Here is a 17,023-nt window from a genome sequence, read left to right as displayed (position 1 = left end):
AAAGGTTATTTCAGAGACTTACATTTGCAAGTGTAAATCGTCCCTGCTCAAGTTAAATACTTCGTTATGTGCATATCTTTCCCCTCCGTAACCAGAAGTATGTCCAAAATTCTACATCGTTCACTGAACTTCGTATGAGTTTGTGGTGATATCCCGTTCATTTAGCGTTCTACATTTCATACTTAACGATGATGTTCTCCAGTGGATATGTGAGCAAGTGATCGTGAGCCATGCTCACGTGTGTCTTACTTTGAGTGCTTCGTTTTGTTCAAGAGGAATAACTGCTCCCCCGGACGGCGTCTTAGAAGCGTCGGATGGCGGCGGCCGTAGGCGTCTTATGCGGGGCGGTCGTCGAGACGGTGGGGCCCTTCTAGCGACGCTACACCTAATCTCGCTCCTCTGACAAAGGTGAGTGTCCCTTTTCCCAATTCGCATTTATGCTCCTCTGCTTTAGCTTTGGTTTTACATATATGATCTTTGCCACCGTATATAAATGTGAGCTTAAGTGACGAAGGACAATGTGTGGAGAAGTCCGTGCTTTGAAACAGTTGAGGATTCGACAATGGTAGTTATTTATTATTTTTGGAGTGCCTAGGAAATCGGAATAACAGGAAGTTGTGCTACCTTAGTCCACAGTTTTTTCCCAAACATCTGAGTGCTGCCAACATTTAGCTTAAAACTAGTGTGACGGTATCAGTGTATAATATTTAACATTACTCACTTATGCGTCCATTAATATCGCTCGTTTTGAAAAAAATGGTAGACAAGACATCAATACTTAGTACTATATACAGATATTCCGCGAATTGTCCCTTGTTTTCTAGATATAGAACCTACAATACTTAGTAATTTCTCGCCGCGAAGCTGTGATTCGCCTGAAGGTATGAGTATAATATCTAACATTACTCAGTTTTGCGTCCATTTATATCCCTGGTTTTTTTTTTAATGGCATATATGACATCAATACCTATTACCATATACAGATATTCCGCGAATTGTCCCTAATACTCAAGTTACAGGTCCTACAATACTTAGTATTTTCTCGCCGCGAAGCTGTGATTACCTGAAGGTATGAGTGTATGATATCTAACATTACTCAGTTATGCGTCCATTCATATGGCTGGTTTTTTATGGTAGACAAGACATCAATACCTAGTACTATATACAGATATTCCGCGTATTGTCCCTAATATTCAAGTTACATGGCCTGTAATACTTGGTAATTTCTCGCCGCGACGCTGTGGCTCGACTGACAGTATGAGTGTATAATATTTAACATTACTCAGTTATCCGTCCATTCATATCGCTGGTTTTTGAATATATGGACGTCAAGAGATTAATACTTATTACTGTATACAGATATTTCGCGAATTTTCCCTTATTTTCTACATATAGAACCTACAATGCTTAGTAATTTCTCGCCGCGAAACTGTGATTCGCCTGAAGGCATAAGTGTATATTATATATCATTACTCAGTTATGTGTCCATTCATATCCGTGGTTTTTTTTATATATGGCACACAAGACATCAATACTTATTACCATATACAGGTATTCCGCGAATTGTCCCTAATATTCAAGTTACATGACCTGTAATACTTGGTAATTTCTCGCCATAAATGAAGACAGAATACTTAGTACCATATACTAATATTCCGCGAATTGTTCCTTATTTTCTTGTTATAGGTCCTATATGGTATAGTGAAGTTCTACTTTTCTTGGGGATTGCCGTGATCGTTATGCTATCTTAGCCATGGGATTTTTTCCTGAAAAGTGTATGTGATCTCAGGCATACATCGCCTTTTCCTAGTCTAGCCTTTCCAAAGCCTTTCCCTAGTCTTCCTTCCATGGGGTACAGTAAGCGTATTTATTTTCTAAACGCCCCGTGGTGACCCTACCGTGCTTCCGTGATGGGGCGTGTACGATGGGAATATGTTCCTTTAGTTCTTCTTGGTAAAGAAGTAGGCGGCGAATGACGCACAAAAAGCTCAGAGATGAAGCTTGGAAATTGACAATGACAGAAAATTCCTTGGGAATCCCCGCGTCGTTAGGCCGCTTCTCCCCCACCTATCCCATTCTTGAAGTGTCCTTGACCAGCATAGGAAGAAATACGTGAGGAACGGACGGGATAACGAGGGTGGGGTTCCATGAGGTGAAAGGGAGTATTGGCGAGTGCATGCGGGGCAACAGTTATTGGTTCTTCGTTCGTCCTGGCGTGGACGATTCGGGCGTGAGGTAATGAATTCCTGGAAATGAATCCCACTCTTTTAAAACCCCATAAGGGAGGATTTACGGTGATGTGTCTCAGTGACCATTAACCTGTGTGTGCATTAATATGTTCCTGGAATAGAGTGTTTGCAAGGGTTGCATTTTTTCAGATAAGAGAAATCGCGATCCATGGCAGTAATATTTTAACTTTAAACTTTTTTTACAAAGCTTTTCTTTACTTACTCTCATGTTGAATGCTCTGCAACATATAATCGCATTTCCTGGGAAAAGTTTATAAATATGATGTGTTACAAATTTTAGAGGAATGCTCGAAAAATTCATTCATAATGTAAAATATAAATCCATGCATTGATTCAAATAAAGCTTTGAAGTTGTATTATAGACAGGACTTGACTCATCTTTAACTTTGGCGAACCATTGCGTAGATTTTGTTCGAGGGTTGATATTATCTACAGAACTGCATTTACCTGCGTAAAACCTTCGCAGGTAAGGAATGGTGTAGGAGCAGTGTACGATCGCGTGCCGGAATGCAAGGAGAAATCGATTTCTGAAGAAAGGAAATGCTACTAATTGAAAGTAATTGGTTAGAAAAGCCTCATTATTATTCTTCCGCAACACTTAAACAATATTCATCTACATCTACATAATACCCTGCGAGCCACCTCTAGGGTGTTTGGCAGGGGGTGACCAATCACCAGCATGCAGCATGCATTTGGACTCCCACATGCACACCACACCGTCCAAAAAACGTCCCGTATAATAACAAACTATACTACTATATGCTGTTAGAAATAGAATATAGAATAGAAATTCAGAAACATGCTTTAAGTTTTACATAGGTTAGTAGGCTACACTACAAGTCATGCAATCTATTTACGAGGTCTATTGCTGCCGTTATAATCTCTTATTGATCGAGGAAAAAATGACATTCGGAATCTGTCTGTTCTGCAATCTATCTCTCTTATTTTATTTATATGATCTGATCTTCCGTAGTATGTTGGCGTCCGCAAGATATGGTTAACTTCGTCAGAAAAGACACTGCTCTTGAATTTATCTAAAAGGTTTAGTCTAATTTTCAATCTAAGGTCCGACAGAGATTCCCATCCGAGTTTATCTAAGAGGTCAGTTACACTAACAAGACTATCGTAACGACCTTTCACATACCTGGCAGCTCTCCTTTGCACGCGTTCTCACTCTGTTATTAAGCCTTTTTCTTGAGGGTCCCAAACACTGGCAGCGTATTCCAAATGTGGTCTAACGAGGGAAAAGTAGCTAATTTCTGTCACTTTGTCGTCGCACTTTCCTAATATTCTTTAAACAAAACCCATTTTACGATTAGCTTGACCGGTTATTTCTCGAATATGTGTATTCCACGATAGATCATTATTGAGTCTAACTCTTAGATATTTCACGGATTCAACAGTCTCTAATTGGGTACCCCGAATTATATAGCCACGTTGTAGGGAGTTGTTCTTCTTCCAGAAATTCATTGCGACCCATGTTCTCAAATTTAATTCTAACTGCCAAGCACCGCACCAAGCTTGGATAGCAGCAAGGTCATTCCTTAGTTCATCCATATCTTTGCTGGAACGGATTTCTCGGTAAACTACAGCGTCGTCAGCAAATAATCGAAACTTACTGTGTACTACTTCCCCAATGTTGTTTATATAAAGAAGGAATAGAGTTTGGTGATTGATCACCCCCTGCCAAACACCCTAGAGGTGGCTCGCAGGAATAGGAGTTCATATAAAGAAGGAATAGGAGTGGGCCAATGACACTACCCTAAGGAACGCCAGAAGTCACTCTAACCTCATTGGAGACTGCACCGTCTAATACTACTCTTTGGACGCGGTCGCTCAAAAATTCTCTTATCCAGGAAATGACATCTTCGTCTAGTCCATAAGATTTCAGTTTTATTATTAACGTTTCGTGGGGTACTTCATCAAATATCTTCTTGAAATCAAGAAAAATCGCGTCTACTGGAATGTTGTCTTCCCCGGAGACTAAAATATCGTGGGCAAAAAGCGCTGAGTTTCGCACGATCTGCTTTTCCTGAATCCATGTTGAGTTCCCATTAATAAGTTTTGCGCGTCTAGCTGTTTCATTACCGAGCTGACTACGATTTGTAAGATTGACCCTAATAAGAGTTCACTTTTAATTAATTAAAAGTACTATCAACGAATCAGCATCACTGGTCAACAATCCTAGGATTGGTTTGACGCAGCCCTCCACTCAGATCTCCTATTTCCTCAAAAATTCAAAATCATTAATTGCATTTAATTGCTTGGGGAACAAACATTGAATTTTTTCGTAAAAATTGCGCACTCTAGATTTCGTAAATTTTCATTGAGTTTTCGACACCTATTTAAATTTTTAAAAATTATTTTTAAATAATATTAACAACATTTTTACATGCCATTGACATTCTAAAATGAGCAACTCTCGGTGCGAGATAACAAAATAGATATTTTCATTTTTGGCCTGTTTTTTTTTTAGATTTCAGCCCGATGCACTGTGCGCTGTCTGTAGGCCCCAAACAGTTTTTGACGAATCACACAGCCTTCCTTTTAGTCCAGGAAATGAAGCATTTTGGCTAGCAGTTTTTTCAAACTGAATCGATTTTCTTGAAATGTTTACAATAAGTAGGGAATATACCAAAGATCAAAATCCTTATCATGCCGACGGGCGCTTTTACTCTGCGGGGTGGCTTCTACCCCATCTCGGAAGTGGAAAAATTTATTTATACGAGATTTTATTCTTATTACTCGTATTTCGACTACAGGAATCAATGGAAGAATGAATTGAACGACTAATGTTCATTTCATGTATTGCGTCCAATTAATATTTTTCTAGTTATTCACGGTTGAAGGTAACAGTCCTTTGACGATGAAATGTCGATTTTAATAGGTTATTGGCAAATAACTTGAAAAGTATTAGTGTTATCAGGAGATTTCCAATAGCATACCTGTAGCGGGTAAAAAAGTAAGTATAAAAATAAATAATAAAAGTGTATAACATGGATGTAGATGTAGGTACGCCAGGAAAGGCCAAGTTTGAAAGATAGTGACAAAAGAAACCGCAGCGCACCTTTGGCGCCGTTAAACCAGGCACGGGGGGTGGAGGAAAATGTTTACAACGTGATTGGTCGCAGGCTTATACGTTCAGGCGAATCACAGTTTCGCGGCGAGAAATTACTAAGTATTGTAGGTCCTATATGTAGAAAATAAGGGAAAATTCGCGAAATATCTGTATACAGTAATAAGTATTAATCTCTTGACGTCCATATATTAAAAAACCAGCGATATGAATGGACGGATAACTGAGTAATGTTAAATATTATACACTCATACCGTCAGTCGAGCCACAGCGTCGCGGCGAGAAATTACCAAGTATTACAGGCCATGTAACTTGAATATTAGGGACAAAACGCGGAATATCTGTATATAGTACTTACTATGTATTGATGTCTTGTCTACTATATAGTAGACATTCATATGGCTGGTTTTTTATATAAAAAACCAGCCATATGAATGGACGCATAACTGAGTAATGTTAGATATCATACACTTATACCTTCAGGTAATCACAGCTTCGCGGCGAGAAAATACTAAGTATTGTAGGACCTGTAACTTGAGTATTAGGGACAATTCGCGGAATATCTGTATATGGTAATAGGTATTGATGTCATATATGCCATTAATAAAAAAACCAGCGATATAAATGGACGCAAAACTGAGTAATGTTAGATATTATACACTCATACCTTCAGGCGAATCACAGCTTCGCGGCGAGAAAATACTACGTATTGTAGGTTTTGTAACTTGAGTATTAAGGACAATGCGTAGAATATCTGTATACAGTAATAAGTATTGATGTCTTGTGGGCCATTATAAAAAAACCAGCCATATGAATGGACGCATAACTGAGTAATGATAAATAATTAACACTTATACCTTCAGGCGAATCACAGTTTCGCGGCGAGAAAGTACTAAGTATTGTAGGTCCTATATATAGAAAATAAGGGTTAATTCGCGAAATATCTGTATACAGTAATAGATATTAATGTCTTTACTGCCTTATATTTAAAAACCAGCGATATGAATCGACGGATAACTGGGTAATGTTAAATATTATACACTATACCGTCAGTGTAGCCAAAACGTCGCGGCGAGAAATTACCAAGTTTTGCAGGTCATGTAACTTCCATATTAGGGACAATTCGCGGAATATATGTATATAGTATTAAGTGTTGATGTCTTGTCTGCCATATATCAGAAAACCAGCGATATGAATGGACGCATAACTGAGTTATGTTAAATAGTATACACTCATACCTTCAGGCGAATCACAGTTTCGTGGCGAGAAAATACTACGTATTGTAGGTTCTGTAACTTGAGTATTAAGGACAATTCGGGGAATATCTGTATGTAGTACTAAGTATTGATGTTTGGTCTGCCATATAGTAAAAAATCAGCGATATGAATGGACGCATAACTGAGTAATGATAAATATTACATACACTCGAACCGTCAGTCAAGCCACAGCGCATACTTGAATGTCTGCGCCGTTTTGGGTTGGTGCGCTTGCTTGGATTGGGAAAACTGTTGGCCAAGGTAACACAACTATAACAGCATCATAATTGGTTCCTTGTCATCAGTACACGTAAGTTAACCTCACATAAATGTGAGGTTAAGTAACGAAGGAAAAAATGAGTGAAGAAAACAATCCCTGCTTTAAAACAGTTGAAGAGTCGCGTAATGTATTTAGTTATTATTTTTTGAGTGTATAGGTGATCGAAATTATGAGTTCGGAATTTTTTTTCTGGCACTTGGACACAAATATGCGATTATCGAGATATTTATTTCGACTCCACAGTGAATGCTAGGGTTTCAGGATTGAATGCCACAGTGAATGCTGCCATCACATACGAAGCTTGAAAATGCATTATCGGGAAAGTATATAACAGGTATGGTTAACGTGTTAGTTACGTCCATGTATTGTTTGGAGTAATCTTGCACTCAGGAATCCATTTGAGTAGCTACATACCGAGGGGATATTCATGCGTCTAAATATAAGATCTATCGTGCAAGCGACCACCAAGGTGTGTGGCACGGGTTGTTCTCTCACCAGGTAAATGGCTTTAATTAAAAACGCGCTCGCCTGCCGGAAAGGCAAAGCGCACAGGACAATGGCACGCGATTATACCAGAAAACAGGAGAGTTCTAAAAACACGAACTTGCTAACACCCAAAATAAAACTATCAGTTAGAAGTAGGAAACATAATGAAATACACTTTTGTATGTTCCACAAGAGTTTTTAATTCCGACCCAGGTTTCGGCAGTACACACTGTCATTATCAAGGTCACCCGAAACCTGGGTCGGAATTAAAAACTCTTGTGGAACATACAAAAGTGTATTTCATTATGTTTCCTGCGAACAAGTTCCACCAAATATCGCCATCCAATCTTAAGCTGATCAGTTAGAAGTATTCATGAAATATGGGGAAATTTATCACTCGTGTTGAATTCAAATTTATTGTGCAAATTGCCGTTTCTTTTTTGGTCATTTTGGTTGAAATTTAAAAGCCAAAGGTCCGGCAGTAAAATTTCCTCGCCCAGGGTAACTCGCGCGTGGGTGGATTGTTATGAAATAGGCGGGGGAGTTGTTGGGAGGCGGCTCACCCGTCGTGAGTCGAGGAAGGCAGTCCTTGTACCGCGGAGAATGGATTACCTCGGGGTCGTCGCAGTCTGCCTTCTAGGGAGCAGTGGATCCCATCGCCCGCTGCATGCTGTCAGCCGAGTCAGCGTATTTCGACGGCTCTTCCCTGCATGCACGCCCCAAAACAATACGTCCCTATGCGCCAGGCATGTCATTCCATGCGCTGCTTGCGCTCATGAATTCCCAGCGTCGCTATTACGCGGAATAATGGCATCATAGTACTCTACAAGGTTATTTTTTATTAACTGGTTCGCAGATTATGGGTGCTTTCTCACCGTAATTTCACCTATTTTTGAAGTTCTTTGTGATCCTAAACTAATGAATGCTCTGCTATCAAGGTAACCGAATTGCTTTGGCGATCTTCCAAAAAATATGTATTTTTACCGGGGGCAATTTGTTAATTGCAGGTTTTTAACCTTCTTAACAGTCTATATACTTGTCGGCTATATCTTGGATCTTTTTTTCAATACAATTCATGTAAGGCCGTCGTTTTTAACCTTAAGAGATTTTCAGTATGCTACGTTAGTAGATCTTCCTGGGTCGACCATCTCTAAATCTATTTTGTAGAAAACATTCATAATAAAAGCACTCTTTGTGAAGCTGATTTTTTTTACCTAAACTAGAAATTTATGATTGAATTGAAAGTCATCTTCCAAATATTAGCGTTCTTCCTAGCAAATTCGCACCTACCATGAATGTAACTCCTGGGTTAACATGGCTGTGGTGGCTACCTTCTCTACTTAACTACTGTCATCTTCTCCCGGGAGACTCAAATCTAACATTTTTTCCAAATAGTACCTGCGGGTTTTATTAGCTTTTAAGAACCTCTTTATAACACAGAGTTCCCACTCAACCGTGAAAACCTTAAAACCGTGAATAAGCTGTGCATTTCGTCTACCGTGAGAAAACCTGGAAAAAGACGTGAATTTCGCCATGGCAACCTTAAAAATATCTCCATCTTGATTATGATACTACGATTTACTGATCAAATTCGGTATGTTAACCCTTTGAGTGCGGATGGCATAGCGTTGATGCCCAGCGTAGGTCCTGCCAACGGTCGGGTGGCATCACATAGACCTTCTATCCGACCCGATCACACTATGTCCTTCAATCGCTCCCTACGCTCCTCCGCTCTGTTCTGTCTACTCTCATGATTTTTTCCAGCACACGCACTGGATTAGACTACCTGGATATGCCTTCCGTTTCTGAAAAATAGTTTATATTTTTTGAGTCCTTTTTTTACATTAATGGAGTACTTTTTAATTTGTAAGATTTTTCACCATTACAAAAAAATTTAAGTGTGATATTTTCTTTTCTCTTCTGAATATTTGTACCAAATGTTGCCACATTTGATGGTTATTATTCTCGTTTTAGTCCTATTAAAATTTTGTAAACAATATTTAGTCATCTTACTTCCATGTCATCGACGAAATATATTTTCGTATTTCAAAATACGGCTACTATACACACGCTAAACACAGTTGAATAATCTGTTACTGTTTTCGTTAATGTTTAAACTAAATATTTACATAATGCCGTTATAACTCATAGCATTCTTCCATAATATATTTGCAACTCATTTTATGAACGATACTTTCAATAGGGATTTGATCATATTGGTTACGGAAAAAGAAATAGATTTTTTCGGCTTTTTCTCATTTATTTCATATGAGTTTGTTAAAGTTACTAGGTGGGATTAATTACGACCACCAATTCGTTATTCACGGGACATAATGAAGGTTCCAGAAAAAATTTTAAGTATATTTTTTTCATTTTGAATGGGAAATTAGAATTGGGGAAATTGTTGGGGAAAAATGATCGAATAAAAGTCTCAAAAGGGCTCAAATGAAAGAGTCGTTTTACGTCACCGCGGAATAGACTACAAGTCGCTGTGTCGCCTGTTATCTCTATTTTTAGAAGTATTTTTGCCATTCTTATTAGAAATGCATGCAAGTACATATTCTGTTGTGTGCATTTCGTGGAGAAGGTCAGCTCTTCCTTCTCAGTTTTTGCGACTCTCGCCATTAGTGCAGTCTCTTCTTCGGACATCTTTCGATTGCGTGCATTTTCACTCCTCTATAGAGATTTTATTTTTTCTAATATTACCGCATGGCCTTTTTATTTTGGACATTTCAGTGTTTTACATATATTTAGCCACTTACGTGGAATATGGGAGAAACCTTTATTTTTAATTTTATTCTTATTTTCAAACCCCAAAGAACGGTTTATGCCTTTAGTGAACTAGGCTTAGAATATCTCCTCGCCATGAAACTACCTCTGGCACAATTTACTCAAGTGTACACATGGAACACTGCATTTGGTCTTCTCCGCTAAGGTTTTTTTTTAACTTTGATGCAATTTAAATATTTTACTTCGACCAAATAGAGCAATTATAATCAGAAAAGGAAGTCAGCAAAATTTCTATGCGCAAAGAAACAATTATTTTTGGATTATTATACGTTGTCGTTTTCCCTGGAACATACACGATTAGACATTTATTGTGCGTCGGTTCTAAATGTTAACACTTACATCTCTCTCCGACTGCAAAGGAGCAACCTCATCAGTCTTGTGTATTTTGTAGTTGTAATGTATTTTATTGTAGTATATTTTATAGGTGTTAACTGAGGTTTACATTGAGGATGCAAGTATGTGGGAGCTGGAGGAAATATTCTCGTCTGATTGCCAATGCGTCTCAACATTCAGTTCTTAAAGAATGACCGAGAATGGGAATCTTACTTCTGGGGAATGGGAGGCATTTTTGGTCAGATATACCAAATGTATTATTGTGTGAAGTATTGTAAGATGGCCATCCATTCCAGATTATTGGAAAAGGTAGGAAAATATGTTAGATTTTTCTTGCCTTCACAGCACTTTTTCCCGAGACCGATTTCAAATAATTTTCCGTTGCATGCATTTTGGCAGGAACCCTGGAATAGATGATGCGATACTAAGAGACCTCTTGCATAAAATTCGACCCCTTTTGAATTCATTCACTCAAAGAATGAAAGAAATTTACTATCCGGGTAAAGAACTCTGCTTCACGAGTCCATGTTGCTTAGGCGTCACAAACACGGCATAACATTATATGCGCTTTCTGAGCCTAATGGCCTCGTGCAAGATGCTATAATTTACACTGGGGCGAAGGATCCTGATGTTGGACGCAGGGGACACGCAAAAAAAATCGTGCGAAAATTAATCTATAGATTTCTCCTCTGTGGGCACAGTTAATACAGTCGCGTAGCTACGATTTTGAAATTGGGGGTTTTTGCCGGAGATTATGGGGCCCTTTCGGATGATGCGGGGGCCATTTTACCCGTTTTTGGCGCCTCAACGAGGTTTTTAACCCATAACCCCCCCTCCCGTGGTTACCCTACTGAGTTTATACATGGAAAATTATAATTATCTTTTCAAATATCTATTGAGGTAATACTCAAAAAAAGACACACCACTGAAAATCTAAGGGCAAACAGATGAAATAATCCTCCTCACGTAAGAACGACTAAAAAGTAGCGAATCAGTATACCCCTGATGGTGTATGATGTGCAGAAGTTCCAGGGCTGTGTAGGAACCCTTTTTTCAAAGAATTTCACAATTATTAGTTAATTTTTGCAGCATTAACGCAAAAGAAAATGTCAAAAAGATAAAATAACTTTCATATGTTTGCATGCAAATCTAAGTTACTAGTAAATTTAGAAATGTGAAAATTCAAATTCGAAAACTTTTATTTACCCAAAATTTGATGTATGGATAGTGGATGACATCTGGAAAAATATTTATCTTATTTGAATTTTATAATGCAATTCCGGCATCATTTCAAAAATTATTTCAAGCTTCTTAGTTGCTACGTAAAAATATGTTATCCGTCGTTCCTAATTTTTGTGTAACGGGTTGCATAAAAATCCGGAGCACTTATCACATGGGTGCGGATGGCATTACTGTGATGCCATTAACAAATTGTTTAATAAATAGTCAAATGAATATAAAAATCCTTTTTTTATTGAAATTGTTTTCATATTTTCGAAAAACAAAGTGAATGCAGTGAAAAAAATTCTCCGCCAATGTGAAACAACTCTGAGAAAATGTTACGCAGTGAAAGGGATAATCATGTTCCATGGTCAGGCATGCGCAGACTCTTAGTCTACGCATTTCTCTACACACGAATATTCGAAGTGTAGTAATTGGTCCGTACTATATGACGACTCATTGGCCGATATTTTTCATTGTAATGGCGGAAGTTCGTTATTTTGTCTAAGCGTTTCAATTTCAGTGATAGATTGGGATGGACTTGTATTCTAAAAAGGACGAATGAAATAACTTGCATTTCTAATGGACCCAGAATGAACAATTTACGAAAATTATATGATTTGTAACTCGAAGTTCGGTTCCCACACGAAATTAGGGCACAGCCATGTCCTCAGAAATATGAGTTTGTCATTGGAATTTTCCTGAAGGAAAAATTTCCACGGCAAATAGGCTTTCAATTTATGGCAATAGCTCTCACTAGACTACGCTCACCTCGTTTGGATCGTTGGAAGATCGCGGTCCCGTCGTATAATTTTCCCGCATCCATCGTTTAACGAAAATGAGACGAATTGTTTACAAAATGTTGTTTGTGGCTAATAATGACAGACACCCCCAGGAGATTGAATTACAATGGAGGGGGAAGCTAAGTGCCGTGGGAGAGTACCATTAGCGCATTTCCCAAGATCCGCTATCCCCCTCCTCTCAGAACTCGCCCCCCACCTCTGAAGCTTTCCTCTTCTCCGAAATAAAAAAAAGCTCTCAGCTCGCGCGAGGATCGTATTACGAAGACCTCAGCTTCGAAAAAAATATCGAGTTACACGAGAACAATAGAAGCGTGTTTCGCGCTCCCCCCTTTTCTCACCCACTGACCTTTTTCAGCCTAACTGCTTTGAAGTTCCCAGTTTGTGGAAGTCAACTGCTGCATGAATCACGTATTAGCCCAAAAGATGTCTGACAATGAATTTCGGTAATTGGCATTACACTTTTATAAGATTGAAATATTTGTTAAGTGCACGTAATTCTAAAAAGAATGAGGCCAAACACGACGTCTTTTTAACGTTATTTAAGCATTTACGAGGCATTTTTGTGCGTATTAGGTAGAAACGCCAGAAAAAATATGAAAAAGTTTTTATGTTCCAATAAATTGCTATAAATTCTCTCACGATCGTGGTTCTTTCGGATGTATGACTTTTATGCTTCGTCATTCATAGAAGAGAGAATATGGGGAACAAAAGCAAATAGCCAATCCTGACATGCTGCATTTTACATCGGGCTTTTGTATTTCGGACATTCTTTAGTTGCTACTATCTCCTAAGAAGTATCACAAGTAATCCAACATTTTTCAGAATACTTTCATTGCGAAGAAGTTCAGGCCTGTTGTTGATACAAATTTAGGTTGGCTGGTTGCTGTTATTTAATTTTTCCTTACATGATTTCGTTAGAAATATCTATTAAACGCTTCTTAGAAGCAGCGTTTTTCCTAAAATTGTAGATACAAGATTTTTCGTGTCAGTTGTCAATGATACTCCGTGTATAGATTCATTGTTTGAATAAGCCTATGATCTGCATTGACTTCAGCAATATAATTTGCTTTTCCACGTAGGAGCATGTTAGCAAACACGGTGTAGGTAATGCAAGGAGTGTGGCGAAGCACCCGTGGTTCACGGAAGCTTGGAGTACAGCGTCCGCTAAACAAGCCGTAGGGATCAACCACATTCTCCCAAATCCCACCTTCAGCCATTACATACTCCAACCATCATTAGGATCGTAATATACCTCCATTATAGTATATATTAAGGTACTTTTATCCTGAGTGAGATGTTATATAAACAAGTTACAAATAACTGTTTCACGAAAAGTTACAAATCAGTGTAACATGTAGCATTGCGTTATAGAATAAAAGTTCGTATCACGTAGCAAGTTTATGCATCGGTTTCCCGCTTCGATTGACCAAAAACTTGTTGCTTAAGACGAATTTTTGTTTTGTAACACAGTGTAACATGTAGCATATGTTACAGATATATTTACTTCTTCGTAAAACATGTTTCATGTAACTTGTTGATATAACACGTTAATTAGTGCAAACGCACCTTAAGCCTCCAACTGACCGAGGCCATCGCATCGAACGGTGTGAGTAATGAGGCGGTGGAAGGAAGGAGAAGAAGCGAATTACCTCCAAAGAAATAAATAGAGGTGGCCCCAGTTCATTCGGTAGAAGCTTCACTTCTTTGTTGGCTCTTCAGGCGCATTTTCTCAGTGCAACGGTGAGGTGAGAGGAATCCGTTTGTGCACAATGTTAACAATGTAATGTTTGCAATCATGAGTAATAGCACTTGAAAGCTATGGATACAAAATATCACATCATATTAAGTCAACAAATATAAACAAGATACTTGAAAGAACGCAATTGGCAATTTTCACACTTTCAATTAAATTCTCATCAACCGACCATGGTTTCAACACATTGTGTTATTTTTATGGACAACATTTTTTTCCTTGAACATGACACAATTTGTTGAAACCATGGCCGGTTTTTTTAGCTATAAATTTATAGTGTAATCTTTGTTTTGAATTAAAACTGAAAGAACTTCCACAAAATCGAGCCTGAATCGGTTATATACATTAAACAATTCTAAGATTTATTACGGAGGCTTCCGCGGTTAGTTATTTGGTGATGGTTTTCCGGGTTTACACCGCGTTGATACATGTTTTGCGGACGACAGTTTCGGGCGCGTTCCAGCTCCCGTCTTCGGGTCCAAATGATTTGCAGATCTGTGATCCTTATTTATTTACAGCTAGTCAGACGGATGTTGATTTTTAATTCCATTGTTGGAAAAGCCGTTTGAAAGATGAGGATAAAGGATAGCCGTCTTCCCTATTGAAGTTCTTAGGGTGACTCGCTATTTCAATCGCCTCCCTTATCAGCCTAGGGAAATATTTATTTTCCCTGGCGATGATTTTCGATTCCTTGAATAGTATGACGTGCCCAGGTTCCGACCATGCATGCTCTGCAACCGCAGAAAGACGAAAATTTTTCTTTTCGGTTGCCTTCAGATGTTCATTCATTCTGCATTTGAGGGATCTAGATGTTTGCCCGATGTATGATAAACCACAGGAACACGTTACTTCATACACTCCTTCATAGATATCTGATGGATGACGATCTTTTTCACTCCGGAGGAGGTCAGAGGTCTTCTTCAAACTTATAAATTGCGTTAGAACGTCATGTTTGGCGAGAACTCTAGCAATTCTTTCCGACGTTCCAGCCACGTATGGCAAGGGAGCATGTTCCTTTGCCTTTTGCTGGTCTTCCTTTGCAATGTCCAAGGCCACATCTCTTTTCTCTTCTTCCCTACGCGCGATTTTTTGAATCAGTACCCGATCGTAGCCGTTTTCTTGGAGCGTGGTAAGGAGGTGTTGTTTCTCTCCAGCGAGCGAATCTGTATCCGATATGGAATATGCCCTATGATATAGAGTTTTAATAACTGATGCTTTTTGCCTGGGATGATGGTGTGATTTGCCATTCAAATAGCGATCAGTATGCGTTTCCTTACGATAGACTGAATGTCCCAATGTGCCATCTGATTTCTTCTTGACGAGAACGTCCAAAAAGGGAAGTTGGTTATTTTCTTCCATTTCCATAGTGAACTGGATGGAATTATTTTGGCTATTAAGATGTTCAAGGAATCTTTTCAGTTTATCTGTCCCATGAGGCCATATGACGAAGGTGTCGTCAACATATCTCACGAAGAGTTTCGGCTTCATAGGGAAAGAATCCAGAGCTTTTCGTTCAAATTCTTCCATATAAAGATCTGCGACGACAGGTGATAAAGGAGAACCCATGGATGCCCCTTCCGTTTGTTCATATAATTTCCCTCCCCAAGAGAAATAGCAATTACGAAGGCAAAACTCCACCATTTTCGGAATGTCTTTCGGAAGGCCTTTTTCTGTCAGAGTCTTAATGACTTCGATGGCATCTTCAATAGGTATTTTGGTGAACAAAGATACCACGTCAAAACTAACAAGGAGATCCTCTTCCGTAATCTTATATTCCTTTATAATATTGATGAAATGGAAGGAGTTCTTTACATAGGTTGCAGTTAGGCCCGAGATTGGCCGAAGGCTATGGGCAAGATACGGGAAAAACTTAAAAACGAAACTTAAAAACGATACTTGTTAGTCAAAAATGGGATTTGCACTATACGGTGTCAGTCCTTGCGAAGCAAAAAATAACGCTTTGTCATCTTTTTGAAAATGACGCGACGATTACAGATTAATGAAAACCCAACAAGACGCGGGATAATAATGAAGGAATTAAATTTTTACGAATAATTAGTTAACAGAAATCTTCTTGAAAAGCACTCAAAATCGGTAAAAGCGAATGAATTTACTACAGTCTTAACGGTTCCTCTTGTTCTGACGTCATTTCCTGAGGCCTATGATTAGCGAAGGCTTTCGCTCTCAGTGATTGCGGTTCGATGTGGTGAGATAAATCCGAATGATAATCGAATGGAAGTCAATTCATTAAATTCATAACCCAAATGCATGTTATTGTGTATAAATGTAGAAACAGCAATGTTTTTTTATTCCTTCAACTCCTGCGGTAAAGGATTTCCGTCAGGCCCACTACTATTTGTCACTTTTTGTAAAAAACTTACCCTGGGAATAATCAAGCGTTATAAATATTTTTTACTAGAAAAAAACTTAATTCTTACAGTGCCAGATAAGGATCTTCGTTAAAGGGAATTTAACATTTGGAAAAAGATATGTTTTCTATGCAATTATTTTCATTAAGATAATGCAAATTCTTGTGATTATTTAAAAAATAAAACAAAATTAGTTTCAATCTTTATTCCGCATGAAATCCACTATTCCCTTACGTTCTTTTGGATGAAGGGATTTTGTCGCCGTTGCAAAAGTTTCGACCTGGAAGCACTTTCGCCCCAAGCTGATTTAGCAGGGGAAGGGTGGCTAGAGGTGGGAGTGTCGGTTCCGTCCGTTGCGGCGAAGAATATTCTTTATTCTGTCGTTGAAGCGGGCACCATTCCCCAAA

The sequence above is a fragment of the Ischnura elegans genome, chromosome 7, assembly GCF_921293095.1.
Source record: "Ischnura elegans chromosome 7, ioIscEleg1.1, whole genome shotgun sequence".
NCBI classification, from domain to species: Eukaryota; Metazoa; Arthropoda; class Insecta; order Odonata; family Coenagrionidae; genus Ischnura; species Ischnura elegans.
This window is presented reverse-complemented; position numbering follows the sequence as displayed.